The sequence below is a fragment of the Cupressus sempervirens genome, chromosome 3 (genome assembly GCF_028749045.1).
Source record: "Cupressus sempervirens isolate cs-2001-9-10 chromosome 3, ASM2874904v1, whole genome shotgun sequence".
In the NCBI taxonomy this organism is placed as follows: Eukaryota; Viridiplantae; Streptophyta; class Pinopsida; order Cupressales; family Cupressaceae; genus Cupressus; species Cupressus sempervirens.
The window spans coordinates 367,941,650-367,953,515 of NC_143120.1; the positions used below are offsets into that span (position 1 = coordinate 367,941,650).

Here is an 11,866-nt window from a genome sequence, read left to right on the forward strand (position 1 = left end):
ATGCAAATTCCTCTAATGACTTATATATATATAACAAGATGAGTTTTTTAATATAATTTAGAGATGTCATCACTAAGAAATGGATTACTCTATGAGCTCTAATATCAACAAGACTAGTGCCATAAATGATAGTTCAAAAATATCCCTCAATACATTATGGATGCAAATGATTATATGTATATATTTCTCAGAAGACAAAGATGTCTCGAGAGGAAGAGAGCAGAGAAAATAAATGGAGAGGTACAAGGATATGTAAAAGTAGATAGATAAGAAGATTAAATAAAATAAAATAAAAGATGGTAAGAAAGAGATAAAGAGATATACTGATATAGAGTATGAGAAAGAGGAGGAGATAAGAGGTATAATGATATAAAATATAAAGGAGAGGAAGAGTTAGAGATGATGAGATAAAGCTAATTTTAAATTATTGATTTCAAAAAGTCAAGAGATAGTAAATTGGGCTGTGTGTGTGTGTGTGTGTGTGTGAGGGAGAGAGAGAGAGAGAGAGAGAGCTAAAATGGGAGAAATAATTAGAGGAGAGAAAAATTTGGAATGAAAAGATATATATGGTGATATATAGATAGATAAATAGATATAGTGGATTAAAGAGAAATAAAGGAAACATAATAAAAATAGAGAGGGGTTAATGGAAATGAGAGGGGTAAGATAAGATATAAATGGGAGGGAGAAAATAGTTGTATCTACATGCATGAGCAAGGAAGATATAATGGTAGGGATAGGGACAGTGTGGGAGTTAGAGAGAGAAACATTTAATAGAGAAATAAAGAGAGATATAGATCCATAAATATATTACTATATGACCATTATATATATATATATATATATATATATATATATATATATATATATATATATATATATATATATATATATATATATATATATATATATATATATATATATATATATATATATATATATATATATAATTAATTGCTTCTCAAAACCTAAAATATTTCCTAGTTTTTCTTGGTTGATTCAACTTAAATAGTAATCAACAACGGAGATAGGATCTAAGGCTCGAAAAGGAGGAAGAAAGGGAAGAAAGGGTTGTGTGAATAAGAATAATGTATCCGAATTTCTTAATTTTCTACATGAAGATTAGCCATAAATAGAAAGGATAGGATTATTCCAAACATATCCTTCTTGCTTTTAAGAATGATAAAGAATTAGGGAAATCACTTGGTAGATTGACCATTGCTAATTTGCTAATGGAAGTGTTATGTCAAACATTCGCCACATTATTCATGATTTTCTTGATTTTCATTTGTGCCTACCCTAGAACATATTAAGAACAATAGTATCATTATTTTATATATTTTACTATCGACACAACCCTTGCACCCATCAAAGGTGCAAGTGCTGGTATAGTTTTCATAATTTGTTTGACCTATTTTCATGCCCTTTGATAATTAATAACAAACAATTAAAAAAATTAAAAATTAAAAATTATAATACACAATCTTCATCAGAATTAAAAAGGGAACCCTACAGAATCGAGAATGAAGAGTTGTTTAATTTGTATTTGATGCTTTGAAGCATCCCATTCTTCACTTTACTAATATTTTCTGCTAAAGACATGAAAATGGATAACAATTGAATAAGCTTAGGCCCCGTTTGGTTGTTGGAATATGAGTGGAATAGAAAAATGAAATTAGAATATGTTTTATATTCGCTGTTTGGTAAGCTCAATCGGAATTAGGAATAGGAATACATATTCATATTTTGCCCCTAAAATGAGCATATGTCTATGCCAAAAAATATCTCTTATTGGAATAGGCCATTTCCATTCCCATTCCGATTTTCCATTAAAAAATATTTTTGAATTTTTTTTTTTTTTTTTTTTTTGAATTGTTTTTTTTTTGAATTTTTTTTTTTTACTTTTACTTTTTGAATTTTTTTTGTTAATTTTTTTTAAAAATTTTTTTAAATAACATTTTTTAAAAATTTTATCTATTTGTTTAAAAAAATGAAAATAAAAATGAATTAACTAAAAAAATAATAAATTTAAAAAAAAATTAGGAAAATTATTTTTAAAAATACAAAACTTAACCTTATTCCTATTCTATTTTTGTACAACCAAACATTAGATTAACATATTCCTAGTCGAATTCCAAGTGCACCAAACATGATTGGAATTGCCTATTTCTATTCCCATTCCTTATTTCCATTCCCATTCCATTTTTCTATTCTAATTTTCTATTCCTATGTCAGCAACCAAACGGGACCTTAATGAATGTAGAAACTAGGTTTTAACACAGTGGAGGAAACAAAGGATGCAAGGAAGATAAATAGTAGATCTGCTGAAATGCCAAGCTTATGATGAAAGCAACAGAATACTTGGGCAGCCATTGCCTAGACCCCTCACGCAAACTGTACAACTCAATCTCTACGCTCCCATACGACTTGAAGCACACATTTTCCCCAACTCCCATGCATTCAATCCACCTCCTTACCCGAACCCATTCGGGCATTCTTTTGATTTCCTTCTCTGCACACAACTCACATATTATCACCTCCTCCAAAGCATGGGCACGCTTAATCAATCTCAGCAACACTTGGAAAGACCCACAAGAAACCAGGTGGGGCCGTAAGTTATTCCTCATCACTGCACCCGCTGGCATCTCAACTCAATTCCACTCCCACTTCTTACTGTCAACACCATCCCATTATCCACACCCATCAAGAACAGAAATCAATTGTAAAATATCGTTTTGTCCCTCTTCGAATTCACCCCCAAATCATATTCCCCCATTTTGGTCTACAAATCTGAAACAGAGTTGTACCCCTGCACTTCAATTGTACCCTCGCAACATTTCTTCCCCAAAAGGAGGACCTTGAAGGTTCCCTTGTTCTACTCCTGTAGAACCCATTTGGCCAGGATATGGAGGGGAAATGCGAGTGTAGGAAGCGGGAATGATGTTCTAGTTAGAAGATTGCATACCCAGGTGGTCGCCATTGAAGGAATTATGAGTAACAGGAGCCCAAACCCACATTCACAGATGCATCATTCGGGCAGGGGGAAGAAGGAAAATGAAAGGGGCCGCCATTTGCGAGTGGGGAAGGAGTAAATGAGGGAGCCTGTTTGGCATTTGGTAAGGAGATGAGGAGATCCAGTTGCTTTCTTGCTTCATCTGCCCACAAGTGTTGCAGGAGTCGATTCCATCCCCTATAAACCCACCACATTCTTTTCTGGGGAAATAGCTATATAGCCGACATAATGGCTGTATGTTATAATTTATTAGTTCTTTCAAATTTACAAAACAATCAATTTATAATTTTAATTTAATTTTTAACAAGAAATTAATATCTATTATGTTGGCTTGGTAGACGCTTCTCATTTTCTTGTGTGGTTATTCTGCCCCTGATCTCTGGGAGAAGAAGTCTATCAGCTTTAAAACTAAAGAAATTAGTGTGGTTGTGGTGGTGAGTAGTTCATTCACGGTAGGAGAAAGTCTACATTGCATAGGGTGAAAAGACTTGTTTGTCTATGAATTGAGACTAGCGTTCATCGAAGGCCATAAACTATAAATTTTGGTTTTGCAAGATTTAGCTGTCTTTGTTGCAATATATGCATTGCTTTGAGCGGAGAGTCTTTCCATATATATGGTTGTGTTTAAGAATGAATCTATACTCACGAGGGTTGGTTTTTATTCCTATGTCATTTCAATATAGACATGAGTAATTTAGATTACTAAAATATTAATCAAAATGATATAAATATTATTTGATGAGTAGGTCAAGAAGAAGGTAGATATTGTCCAATTCTATTTATGTTTTATTTTTTGTTATGATTTATTGAAGTTATTTACAAAATTTTCTTGTTTAAGTGATTTAATGAAGAAAAAAATCAAATAAATAAATATCTGATTTGAGACAAAGGGGAAAGGCATATTTGCGGAATAAATATGAGATAGTAAAATAAATAGGTTGAACTATCTAAATTTTTTTTGCATAACCTTTCAATATAACATAAAGGTTGATAAAAAAATTCTACCAATAATTAAGGAGGTTGTCTTGTACAATTGTCAAAAGTTTTATTTAAGATCCTACTAAATCTTAAATTTTATAAATTCATATTATATAATTGATGCTTTGGATGAAACTAACTATAGAATATTAACACTTTGTTGGTGCCTTTTCAAAAGTAAGATAGGAAATAGTTTTACTTGTAAGAAAAAATGTACTTAAAATTTTGATCAAACAATTTCTAGATTGATTCATTGAAGTTTCTTATGAAATAATAGGAGAAATAGTACAACCACTTAGTTTATGGCCCTTAAGTGCATCAAGGATAAGTTCAACAAGTTTGTAATCTCAAATTCACAGTTAGATATAACAACATTACTCTTTAGGTAAGGAGGTGTTTGCATCTCGACAAGATCTCATTGTAGATATGAAGTTCTAGGTTCAACTACTCATCATATTCTTTACTCTACAAAAACATAGTTCATGGTTGGTAAGATGTACTTTTATTGCTCATTTTATACATTATCTCAAATTAAGGGTTGGATAACACTATCATCCACTTTATGTAAATGTGATGTATGCATATCAACAAGTTTCATTGTAATATAAAGTTCTAGATTGGTTTACATATTATGCTTCGCAATTGACATAAACTTAGGTCATGGTTCATACTTGATGAATTTTTTGTACTCATTTGATGTTATGTTACATTGAAGGTTGAATATAAAACCTTCCTCTTCAAGTAAAGAGGTATGTGTACCTTAACAAGATCTCATTGTAAATATGATGTTCTATACTTAACTACACATTGTATTTTCAAACCTAGAAAAATATAGTTCATGGTCGATAAGATGTACTTTTCATACTGATTTGATCTTAGGTCTCAATTTTCTTTTTGAAAAAATAACAACCATTCTCTTAATGTAAAAAAGATATGTACATCGTGATAGATAGTATTTTGTTGGAAATCTACACAAACTTATTTGGCTGTCTCTGGGAAGAAAATTAATGACCACAAGTCCTCTATTTTTTTCTTCAACACTCCTGAGCCAATCCAGCAAAGGATTGCTAATATCTTGAGATTTCAGATTGTGTCTCTCCCTCTGACTTACTTGGGGGTCCCTATTGTGGTGGATCGACAACCTAGGCTTTTTTGGCAAAGCTTTCTTGACAAACTTTGACAAAGGGTCAATAATTGGACTCACAAGTGGCTCTCTACAACTGGTAGGGTGACACTCCTTCAATCTATAATTCAAGCTCTTCCCATATATAGAAGCATGGTTTAGGCTGCCTCGATGTATTTTCTTAAAGAATTTGATGCCCTCTCTCGCCAATTTCTTTGGAGTGGCAATTTGCAACATACGAAATGGAGCCTCATCAATTGGGATACTGTTTGTCAGCCAAAAAAGGAAGGATGCCTTGGCCTTTGGTCTGCTATCTTGTGCAGTCAAACTCTTGCTGCCAAGCTCTATTGGCGTTGGTGTACTAGTTAGTCCCAGCTTTGGCCCGTATCCTGTCACATAAGTATTTACTTGGAGTTGACCCTTCAGAAGTTTCCCAATTTTCTCTTAAGGGAAAAGGCTCTATGGTGTGGAATACCCTCAAGATTGGTGCTCACCTAGTGAAGAGAAGTTTATTTTGGATCTACAATGGAGGCACTAAGGCTCTATTTTGGAGTGATTCTTGGAATGGGCATCCTCCTCTCCTTTCTTCTCATCCTCACACTGCAGGGTCTTTGTGATTCTTTCCTTTTTGCTAGATGGAATAAGGTGGCTCATTATAAGGAGGCTTTTAACCTGGGCCTTGCTGTGGGTTATAGATGGAAGAATTCTTCTGATTGGCCTCTGGGTGGCTCACTGGGAGATCGGCTAGAACTATCTCAGATATTGGCTTCTAGGGAGTGTAGCTTGTTGCAGGGACCTGATGTTTTGGCTTGGGGAGGTGCTTCTTTTGGCAAGTATTCTATTTCTTCTAGGTACCTTGCACTGACAAAGAAACTTTTTCGTGAGGTGGAGGTCTCTTGGTGGAAGAAAGTTTAGAATAGTTTTTCATGGCCTAAGTGTAACTTTTTCCTCCAGATTTTGGTTTACAATCATTGTCTCACTTGGGATAATCTCTACAAGTGAGGCTTCCAGAAGCCTTCCATCTATGTCCTCTGCCGCAATAGTGAAGAGACTATATCTCACCTTTTTTCTAGTGCCCCTTTGCCAAACAGATTTGGCACCTCTAGTGGAGTGTGTGGGGATGCACATGCTGGCATGTGTCCTCTTTGTCTGAATTCTGGGACTGTTTGGGCCATTCCCCTTCCAAGACTTCTTTTCTTCAAGTTGCTTGGACTATCGGCCCTTCGCTTATTTTATGGCATGTTTGGCTTGAGAAGAATAGAAGGATCTTTCATGATTTGCAGTTTGAGATCATGCACCTATAGGGAAAATTGTTAATTCTCTTAAGGAAACACTCCTTGCTAAATGTGACATCGATGGGGGTTTAGATCCTATTGATGTTGGTATTTACTCTTGCCTCTCCTTTCCTCTTTAGGGTTGCTCTCCTTTGATCCCCCACACCCGCTATGAGAATAGAGCTAAGCAACACCCTCAACGTGTTAATCGTTAGGGATGTTGGTCTCCTCCTGCGGTGGGCACTCTTAAAATCAACACTGATGGTTCTTCTTAGGGAAATCCTAGTCCGGCTGGTATTGGGGGAGTTGGGCGTGATAGTTCTAGTGATTTCCATTTTTTGTTTTCTATATACAAGGGTTACCATACTAATAACCTCATGGAAGCCCTGGCTATCTTGGTTGCAGTGGAATATTGTTGTCTACGTGGCTGGAAAAGAATCATTTGTGAGACTGACTTGTAGGTGGTTGTGAACTTATTGTACAATAGGAACCTTGTGCATGTGGATTGGCATTTGGCTCTGGTTATTCAGCAGATCATTTAGTTATGCAATTCTTTGGATTCTGTGTCCTTTATGCATATCCCTCATGAGTGGAACAGTGTGGTTGATTATCTGGCTAAATGGGCCTCTGAGTAGGGGCCGGCTTGGAACATTCTTGATCCTAGGATGCTTCCCCTTGATTTATCTTAGATGCTGGATCAACTTGTGGACCAGGATAAAGCTCTGTAGTTCTCTTTGTTTCTTGTGTTGTTTAGCTCTCTTTGATATTCAATAAAAATTTTACCCCTCTTTTAGTTAAAAGAAAATAGATCATATTAAATTAGAATAAAATAAGTCACTAAAGGAAACATGGAGAAGGAAAACTAGCAACAAATGATTCCACCTACAATAAGTTAATCCTTTGACATGAATATACTATGAACTTTATATTATTTTGTAAAATTTTTAATTCATAATTATAATGTAAAAAATATATATCAACCTTATTTTAAGATTTATGTATATCAAGGCTAAACCTTTTTATACACTATTATAAAATATTTCAATGTAGTAAATAAATAGGAAACAAATTAAATAAATACCAGGGGAAAAGTCCTAGTAGTCATCCAGGCTAAATTTGCACACCTAGAACCCCTAAAATATAAGTTTTTTTGGTTGTACCTCCTGGTGAGTGAAGAGCATTAAGATAAGGTTTTATGTTTTGGGTATTCATGGATCTCCTTGTAGGGATTGTGGATCGCAAAGTGGTCCAAAAGTGTCATTTCAAAATGTTCATCTATAACTTACTATGTTCATGCACCAATAGTCGCTCACTCAAAGAACACCAATACTTGTGGTTAAATGTCCTCATAGTCTTAATGAAATGTCCCAATAGTGGCACACGGTTGGTCAATCACCAACCAAAAAGGCTAAAAATGACATTGTGTTTTGTTGTTTGGTTTGGTCTTGGCCCAAATTGGAGTAGGGGTTGGTTGGAGTTGTTCAGTGATGCTTCCTTTTCCATGGTTTGTCTCCACTCCCCACATGTAGTGAGCATGGTGATATTTCAAATGAAGTTAAGGTTGTTGCCTCTTGGTTCCTTTATTTGGTTCCTGTAGACCCAAATAGGGAATAATAGGGAATGGTTGTGCAGTGGGTTTGGTACATTTAGATGGATTCTTTTCTCACAATTCCTATGGAAGTGGATGAGTAACCTATTGAGGTGGTGACTACCATTGTGAACCTAGAGACATTCATCTCTCCTATTGAGGTGGAGATTTTAGGTGGAGGCCCTCTTCGGTTTCAAAGAATGGTTGATGGTTCCCTTATTGTGGTGGAGATTTTCTATGCTCTTTGCTATGAGAAGGTTTATGGCTAGTGGTTTCATCGCTTCTTTGTGGCATTGTTCATTTGGCATGTTGTTCCTATTAAGGTGGACCCCTTTGCTATTGAGGTGAGAAGGGAGATTGTAGTTGGCACTCTGAATGAAAACCATGTTATTGTTGTATACAAGAAGATCTTTATCAAGGTTGCCCTCTCTAAAGGTTTTTCTTAGCTTTATTTTGTGGGTGGTTGCCAATGTGTTGTTGGTTTCCTATCTTTTAACTATGGTGACAGTATCTTCTTCTTTATTTCCTCCATGTGATTAGGTGATTGCTAGAAGTTTTAGATGGGTCATCAATATGTCATTGATGTGTTGTTAATTTAGGCTGTTAATGTATTACTAATGCATTGATTAATGGTGTCTAGTGTTGGCCCTTTAGACTCTCTCTCATTGTTCTATGAGCTATCATCCTCATACTAATTTTTTTAATCAAAAACATGAAAATGAACAATCTAAATTAATTTAAATAATTAGAACTTTTCTCGATGGCTAGTTGATATTTATGCCAAAGGTGTTCCCCATATGAAACGAGTGAGCTGATCTATACAATCAATGGTTGAGAATCTTTAAAAGTCATAGACGACCATAAAATAAATCTTGTCCGTATGTCACTAGTTTTAACATTTTTTCCAATCATGCATGTTTTAACTCATGCGAGTCAGACATCATCTGACACATCAATTCAATGTTTAATTTATGTGTTCTAAATTTTCAGAAGAACTGTGTGGAACATGTACAAGTATAGAAAAAGTTATATCAGACAGGGAGGCATAGGAAATTGCGGTGCTCTTCTCTGCCACAAGTAAAACATGATTATTTATTTATAATGGAGGCTTAAGTCCATCATCACTCAATGATATTATTGAATTTAATTTGAGATTAAATACAGCAATCAAAGGCTTTTTATAGAATACCATCTGATTTGGGGTGCCACAGTCTTAATCTTTGCTACGAGACTCAATGACGGATGTACGGGCAAAGGATTTTGGGGCAAGTTTGAGGTGCACAATTTTGTTATAATTAGAAAGCCCATAAATCTATCTTCATTTTTCTGAGCAGGGGGCCACAAAATCGTATCATTCAAAGTTTTAGCCAAAAAGTGACCGTCTTGTAATCTACGCAGGCTGCAATTTTTTTCGGGAAGTTGAAGGAAAGAAATATGTTTGATCTTCAAAACTGCTAGGAAGGCTAACCAATCCCTAGTTGCATCTCAAGGTGCTTCAGTGGAATTCATTTTCATTTTTTTGTCTGGTGGTAGAGGATTCGATTGGCTTTTTTTGACATTTTTCCTTTCAATTCTGGATTACAATTCTATAATATTTTTTTTCCCAGGAAGCTTTCCAGCTAAAATGTATTAAATTTCATTCCAAGTTGATTCTGTTGTTAAGCCTAGAGTTTAGAGTTTCCAAATTTGCATAGATTAAAGAATGTGTGTTACTCTTTAGAAAATATGAGATTTTACAAGTTTATAATGTACCTATGCACTTCATTGTATGTCTACGCGCTCTCCTTTGTGTGAAGTATTTGAAGCAAAGAGTCCAGCTTTGACCCAACAATATTCAACTTTTCAAAGGAGTTCCACATGTTTTTAATTTGTCAATTTCAGGCTCCGAACTTGCATCCAGTTTCTAGCTTTAAAGATATACAATCCTGTTAATTTTGAATTTTATTAACTCTGAATCCTGGTCGCCACTTTCAAGTCTAAACCATTGAATTTGCTTAATAGAAAAAAAGGGAAAAACTGTGGCGACCTGTTTCCCCCCAACAATTAGTTATTGTTGAACGAGGTAAGAATTCGAGGCAGTTACATGAAGATTATTAAAATGGTGGAAGATCGTTACCAAGATGTAAGATAATGGTCCATTGTTTTTGTCAAAAAAATTGGATTGGATTGATCTATTAATTGCCTTGGGTTAAACCTACATCTCATTGAAATTTGTACTTGGGGAATAATTTGTGAAGCATAGGATTAAATTGATTGAAGTATTATAAATTGGAGCACTTAATTCAAGTGATTGTAATTACAATTTTAAATCTTAAGATAAATATCTTAATCATTATTATGTTTCAAATTAGAAATAATTGAAATTCTAAAAATACAAAGATAAGCAAAGATATGTAATCTAAGTTAGTAATTAAAAAACATCATTTAGTTAAGAGTAAATTTTTTTATTTTATTTATTTTTTCCAACATATCATGATTCATTTTGAAAAATAATTAAAGAATTATTTTCTATATATGCATAATATTTTATCTTTAACTACCAGTTTTAGTCTTCTCTTTATTAGCATTCTCAACAAGCACATCTATTACTAAACAAGAATGGCCAAGGTCGGGAAGTGGGTTTGCTCAATATTAGTATTTCAATCAAATGCTCAAAGACAAAAATCAAGACAACTACCCCAGTAGAAATTTCTACACTCACATTGCTTTCATTGCAACAACCAATGTCTCCAAAGGGCTTGAATTCACTAACAATATCACCACTCAAAAAAGAGATTTTGTTGCTTTCTCTGCCATTATGGTAGAAAATAATAAGAAATTTGTAAAAGATGATACATTTTCATGTGGAAAAATGTTTCTGATTAGACAATTCTAATCAAGTGCAAAGATATGCTCCACAAGCGTTGCCAATATAGCTACTACTTAATTTTCACTATAGTTCAATTCAAATAGAGTTGCTGTATTCAACAACATTAAATGATATTCATTTGTTTCTAATATATTATCATTATTTTTAATTCGTTTAAAAAAATAAAAAAAGAAGAAATTCCATTTTCTAATTTTAGCAAAAAGAGCAAATTGTTAGGCTTTGTTTTGAATTCTTTCAAATGACATTTTCATATTTGCAAGCCTAATGACCATATGGGAGATATTTTCTCAAATGCATAGCCCAAAGTTGGTGGTGAAAAAGGTCCATAGAAAACCAGTGGTGATGATCAGTTTCCTAGTCATCCAAAGGTTATGAACAAAACTATGGCATAGATTGATAAATTTAGTTTAGTGCCTTTTAGATAAGGAACAAGTAATTTTGTTTTAGAGTACTCTATTTTTTTATCAAATTGTTTTTTATACCTGCACACCAAAGCTAGTTGTTGAAATTTTATTGTAGTGATGAAAGAACTTATATTAATAATTAATTTATCATTAGATCTTATAAATATGGGGACATGATAGTCCGCCTTTCCTCAAATTGCTTGTCCTCAAGCAGTGATTGTTTACACTAACCTTTATTATGAATTCAATATAAAAGTTATACACTTGAATGAAAGAACACATAAAGTATGCATGCAGTTAATGTCATAATGCATGAAGACACGAAGTATACACAATGCAGACACATGGTGCATGAAGGCACAAAGCATACACGATGCAGACACATCATACATTCTTTGTTGATTTTCACAATGAAGTAGAGTAAAAGGAATGAAAAATATACTTCCCCAATACTCCTTTTGATCATGGATCCTGCAACACAAATAATTATTAGCATATAATAGCTCTAAAGAAAAGATGAATTTCGTGATGATTCCTTCTCTTCTTATTATGATCATTTTGAGGTGGTAGATTTACAGTGCAAAGGGCATGTGAAACAAGCTACAAGCAGTTCCCTG

General features: G+C 33.9%; 1 pseudogene; it reads right to left on the reverse strand.

The window, feature by feature from the left end:
• Positions 1-2,273: 2,273 nt before the first annotated feature.
• LOC149566517 (uncharacterized) lies at positions 2,274-3,207 on the reverse strand (annotated as a pseudogene).
• Between the last annotated feature and the right edge of the window lie 8,659 nt (positions 3,208-11,866).